The sequence below is a fragment of the Pteropus medius genome, unplaced genomic scaffold, assembly GCF_902729225.1.
Source record: "Pteropus medius unplaced genomic scaffold, Ma_sr-lr_union100, whole genome shotgun sequence".
Taxonomy (NCBI): domain Eukaryota; kingdom Metazoa; phylum Chordata; class Mammalia; order Chiroptera; family Pteropodidae; genus Pteropus; species Pteropus medius.
The window spans coordinates 18,800,440-18,806,804 of NW_024349800.1; the positions used below are offsets into that span (position 1 = coordinate 18,800,440).

Sequence of the window (6,365 nt, forward strand, 5' to 3'; positions counted from 1 at the left end):
GCTTTATGTTTTCTTTATGCAATTTCTACATTTATTTTTCCCTCATGCTTATTTCTAAGACCATGTCTTTAACTTCTGGCCTTTCTAGTAAAGTTTTCCATGTCTCTTTGGGGGAGACACATGAGGCCCCCTCTTCCTGCCTGCGGAGGTTTTCATGTGCAATTTTTCTAAATCTTCTTACCTTTTTATTATCACTTTAAGAGCCAACTATCCAGCATTTACTTAGGAATTCAGTAACTTTCCATGTGCAGATAATTCACACATTTACTCCGTTTGTTTCTCATGTCCATCCCCATCTGTTTCTCTGGGGAAGCTATTTGACATCTTGTAAATCAAAATCTCTACAGCTCAGTTTTGAAATTTATAAAACAGAAAAGTGTTAACCAGATGATCTCAAAGGTCTTCTGTACCTTTACTATTCTGACTCTGGGGTTCTTCATATTAGCAACATTGTGAGGGTGGCTGCTCACTCAATGGCCAGTGTCCCCATTATGGTGAGTTATTTCTATATGCACTAAATACCCTAAGCAAAAACTCTCACTTCTTCCTGTATTATGTATCACCTATATCTAGATCTAATCATCTAATTATCTAGACCTAATTACCTAATTATTTCTCCAGAAATTTTGTAGGTGTTATTCCATTTTCTCATAATGTCTCTCTCTAGTGTTTGCTTATGTTTGTTTGATTTATCACATTTTTAACTTTATATATTTATAGTAAGAAACAAACAGAAGTGGCCCTAAGTTTGTTTTTGTAAGGGAATATGAACTAAACTTTGGAAAATTAAGATCTTGAATTCAAGACCAAAATGTAATATCAGTCTGAAGGTGAGCAGTAAAAGTTGGCCTGATCTGGAAGACCTCGAGGAAGCTAGAATGCAGAAATATGTTAGTTAAGAATTTAATCCATCTTATTTTTTATCATCAAATAGATTCTGTACCTTTAAGGTGCAAATTATGAAACTCTCTAATAATGAAGTAGTTTAAATGCCACAAAATTTGAATTTTGTAATCTATAATTCAAGTCCAGCCTATGAAACTTATATAGTCATATGTGATCATAGAATATTTTTAAAATATGCTATATAGTGCCATTTCAACTGCAGCACAGCCAGGCCTCATGAAGAATTAAAATGTTGTTCATCCTGCCTAGTACGTAGTATATAGCAGCCCTTTCAGGATCAATAGCATTACTTATTGACCACCAGCATGCCATCAACTTGCAATTCCCCAGAAGATCCTTTCTCTTCTAGCCACTCCATAATACTCATGGTTCAGTGCTCTTTACTGCTTCCGTTGTTACTACAATAACTATGTCTGCTTCTGCTACTTTTGACTTATTGAAAACATCCAGAGATAGTTGGATTATATAGTATACATTCAATATAAAACAACTTTCCAACTTAGTGTCCTCCAGACTATAATATAGAGAGATAGATTCCTTTATGTCTAACCTAGAAATGACATATCATTTGACCATTCAATTGTGGTAGGGGTTTTATTGTCACATAACTCAGAGCATAGCAACTTCCATGCAAAGAACTACTTAGAGCTGCTTTTCCTAATACATTTTTGGGCATGTAGCAAACATTTAGAGCTTTGTGAGTTTCCTAGGGCAAGCACCTATTGTCCCTCTAGGAACTCTTTGAAACACTAGTATTATAAAACGAGTAGGACACGGGAGCTAAAGGAGCTCATGGTCTGTCCTAAAGGAGCGCACAGTCCAATGTAGGAATGCAAAAATTGTTATTTGTTAAAAATGTGATTATGCAGAGAGTTAAGTGGAAGTGCTATAAAGAAGTGGTTAAATTTAGTGGAAAGTCCAAGAAGCCTTCATAGAAATGTGGATTTTGAAAAAAAAAAGTCTGAATCGTAGATGTTCCCAGTTGGGTGTGGAGATAGGAAAGGAAAGAGGAAAGAAATTCCAGAGTGACGATGCAATCTGAATGGAAGTACAGATGTGTAATCCAGAAACCAGAAGAAACGTATTATGTTAAAGTGCAGAATGCATGGGTGGTACAGCAGGAGATAAGTGGGATAAGTAGCTAGCTGGTGACCTGACTATGGAAGGACATGTGCTAATGAGTTTGGACTTAATTCTGCAGGTACTAGGGAACTACTGAGAGGTTTCATGCCATTGAGTAAAATGACAATATTTGTATTTTGGGTTAGATAACCCTGATGGCAGTATAGAAGATGAATCAAGAGTTAAAGAGACCCAAGGAGCGAGAGTTTTACCACTGTCTGTGAAAGTGCTGGTGAGATGAGGCTTTGAAAAAGAAAGCAATAGATGGAAAGAAGGAATCGAACAAGGAAAAGGAGAAGGAATGCATGTGTAGGTGACTGATGTGGGACTAAGGATAAAGAAGGAGACTAGAAATATTCCCAGGTTTGGTCCTTTATTTCCAAGTAAATCATGGTGATTTTGAAACATGATTCAATGGGAACCCAGGAGAACAAGAGCTCCAATCAAGGAAGTACAGTGGTTTAGGTACCTATTTTAGCTAAAGGTATGGAGGAAAATGTCAGAGAATGTCTGGAGAGAAGAGAATGCCAAAAACAAAGTTAAAGGAACCTTCATACTGTTTTCCACATACAGAATTTAAGCAAAACAAAACAAATAAAACAAAAGAAAATAAAAACAGACTCACAGAAACAGAGACCAAAGGGATGGTTACCAGGAGAAAGCGGGTGGGAGGATAGGTGAAGGGTAATATAAATAATATTGTGAAAAGTTTGCATGGTGACAGATTGTTATCATACTAGAATTAGTGGGATGATCATATAATAAAGTATAAAAATGTTGAATCACTATATCATACACCTGAACCTAATAGAATATAGTATTACATACCACCTATATTTAAAAAAGAAAGACAAAGTTGTAGGGATTCTAAATTTCATGAAGTGAGCAAGCAGAAGAGACTGAGGAATATTTAGAGAGTAGGTGGAGAACCAAGAGACAGTAGCAAACAGGTTAACAGTGATGAGCAGTGCACATAGGTCAAATGAAATAAGGACTGAAACAACCCATTGGAAAATAGTGTCATTCACCGGAACACTTATAGGGCAATGGGGAAGATTGAAACCTGTTTTAAATCATTCAAAAAAGTAAATGTGAGACAATGGAGATAGCAATTTTAGATCATTCTTTTGAAGACTTCGTTAAAGAAGAAAGCTAGCATAACGTGCAATAGGAATCAATGGAGACGATGAGAGGGTCTGCTTTTCTTGATTACTCAATTAATCTATTAAATGAGAGGGCCATATTTGACATATTTATAGCCCATAAATATGTTTTCTCTCCAAAGGCAAGGAGAGAAAAATTATACAAAAAAAGGATATAACTGTTGGACCAATTCATATCAAGAGTCACACTTGGAGAAAAAAAGAGTAAATCTTAGCTTTGAGGAGGAAAAAAAAACTAAACAATTTTCTCCAATATTAAAGACAGGTGATATAATCAATGCAAACTCTCTTTTAAAAAATCTGAACCTCTTTAAGGGAGTGATTTTTGAGAACGTTACATGAGATGGTATGTGTAAAAGTGCTGAACATATGATGTGATTAGTGCTGATTTATCTATTTGCTCCAAATCTTACAATTTTCTCTTTTCAATACTTATATCTTGTAATTTTTTTTCCAAATTTTTCTTGGCACCAGAAAATTCTTTCTGAAAAAACCATTAGTGTAGACTCTGGTTTCCATTACTACCATTGCCTATTACTTCATCAGCTTCAGCATTCAACTGTCACAGACCTGGTTAATTTTAAGTTGGAGCTTCTTTCTCTAAGCCCAGAATTTGTTCCAAGTCTGTTCCAATATGGCATATCATTATAAGAAAAAGAAGAAAACTCAATGATTAAAGTCCAATAAAATTATTTTCTAAAATTACTTTAAAAATAAATATAGTAATAAGTAGGGACATAAAATAAATACATGTGGAATTTTCCAATATTTCTACAAGATTTTTTATGTAAAGCATCTGTTCTCTCCTTTCTTCTTTTTCTTTCTTTTTTTTACCTCTTCCAATCAATTTCTAACTTTTAATCTATTTCTTTGGTATTTACCTGCAATTTCTAAAAAATAGTCTTTAATAGTATAGCTATACTTTTCCAATTTTAGACATTATGTATTCACTTACTACAGTGAAAGATGAATATTTAATTCTCTTATATCCCCAATCTTCATTTTTCTCCCATTTTCCAATATGTTTTTGTTTGTTTAATCAATAATCAGTTTTTACATTATTGTGAGTGTGTAAATATTTTTCACAGCTAACCCATATAAGTTATCGTGTTTATATTCCTTTCTGTGATTTTTTTTGGTTTTGCTTTAAATTGAGTTAAAAATGTGCGTATGTGTGTCTGTATATGCGTGCGTGTTTGTGAGATTCATTCCCAAACTCTGCTAAAGTGTACATGTCTTCTTGATATTTTAAATGTATAGACATTTCTATTAATTTTATTGGCTTAGAGGCACTCTTCTAGGAGAGTTTTCTCCTCCTGATCTGCTCTAGGATTATTGCTTTCTCAGTCCTTTGCACAGCTATTGCTTATTCGAAGGGTGTGGGAAATCTACCTTCACAATCATCCTAGAAGCTCCCATTGCATTTCACCTGAACTGGATTTCCTGTGTGTAGGTTCATGTTCTTTTTCTTGGTTTGCACTCTCATTTTGGTGAAATGTCTTCTATTAATTTCCTGATAAAGAGCTCATGGTAGATCAAGTTAGTTGTGCTTTATAAATATGAAATGTTCTTATTCCACTCCCACACTTTATTCCATTTTGATGCTGTGAAAATATAGGCTAGGAATAATAGTAGTTCATAATTTTGAAGTCATCCTTTTGTTTGTGTAGTGTTGTTTGATGCCATTGTAATTTTTTCTCTCTGGAAATTTTGCCTGTGTGTTCTACATTTTAAAGTGGTCTGCATTGATGTGGGTCTTTTTTCCCCACTGTGTTAGACATTTTATGGACTTTTCATTCTCAACTTCAGTTTTGGGACATTTTATTGAATTATTTCCTTGATAATCTCCTTACTATAATCTCTTTTGTTCTTTCTTTCTAATTTTTCTATTATTCAGTTAATGAACCTTTTAGATGGGTACTCTATTTCTTCCTATTTAATTTTCTACATTTAGACGTTTTATTTTCATTTCTTAGAGATTTTTTAAATTAAAATTCAACATTTTCTAGTTGATTTTTATCAACTAGTTGATTTCTATCATATTTTTTTGAGTTTAAATGCATTTTATTTTTAGACAACCTACATGACATTTTTCTTAAAAGCAATGCCTCCACTCCAAATAAATCAAGGTCAAAATAAATGAAAAGCTCAGGATAACATTAGTCTCACTTGTCCTAGTCCTGGCGTGTAGATGAAAAGCAGTAGCCACCTACTGCTTTGACAGATGATAGATCCAAATTAATAAATTTGTTAATATTTATCCATTTTTTAAACCATCCTTAAAGAAAATCACATATGGATCAGACCATCCTCACCATACTCCAGCAGAACAATCATACCATCTAGATTCATGTTTTCACCAATAAAGAACTGGTAGTTTTTTGAAATTAGCAAGGATGTACATGATGTGTTCTATAGCCCTGTCAAAAAGGGCTTTTCTCTTTTTGGTCTGTACTTCAAGTTTCCCTTTGACTGATTCCATATAATCTTTGATGTACTTCTGGTAGGCTTCTCTTGTGAAACTAGTTTCCTGCAAATGATGGTTCATGACAATATCAACGCCAGCAATTACTGTTCTATGAGTACCTTCGCCCTCGGGGCCTTCAGCAGAGGCATTTTCACCAATGAGTAAGTCATCGATGTTACCTTGTCCTACCAACTGACTTCCCCTCCACTTCTAGGCATTACCCATCTACGATCTCTCCGATCCTGTAGATGTTGGAGAACATCTCATCATGGCTGATGAAGTCCCAGTAGATGATCATGATGACGGCTGGAAAGAAACTAAGGCAGCGCTGGCTTAGCAGGGGCCAGTTGTTCCCAGCCTCCACCATGCAAAAGGAGGGGTGCTGGTGGGTAGGAGTTGGTGGAGATGGGGGACCGGTGGAAAAGCTCTGCTATCATATTTCTGATTTCCAAAAGTTTTTCTTTACTTGTCTGGATATTTGTTTATGTATTTTTACTTTTCCTTTACATTTACAACTTGGCTGTTTGGCACAGAGACCTAGCTTTTGGCTTACCTCAGCTTTTGACATGCCTTCCTCATTGAGTTTAATTATTTCTAGTTTTTAAAAAAAGTTATTTAAATTTTTTTCATATTTGATCTTTTTTAGTGTTATGGTGTTTTTTTTAATGAAAGCAAAATTTTCTATCTCTGGGAGGCAATGTTAAGCA

At 34.6% G+C, this 6,365-nt stretch overlaps 1 pseudogene; it reads right to left on the reverse strand.

Annotated features, from left to right (window-relative positions):
• Nucleotides 1-5,448: 5,448 nt before the first annotated feature.
• LOC120622142 (translationally-controlled tumor protein-like) lies at nt 5,449-5,956 on the reverse strand (annotated as a pseudogene).
• Nucleotides 5,957-6,365: the final 409 nt, after the last annotated feature.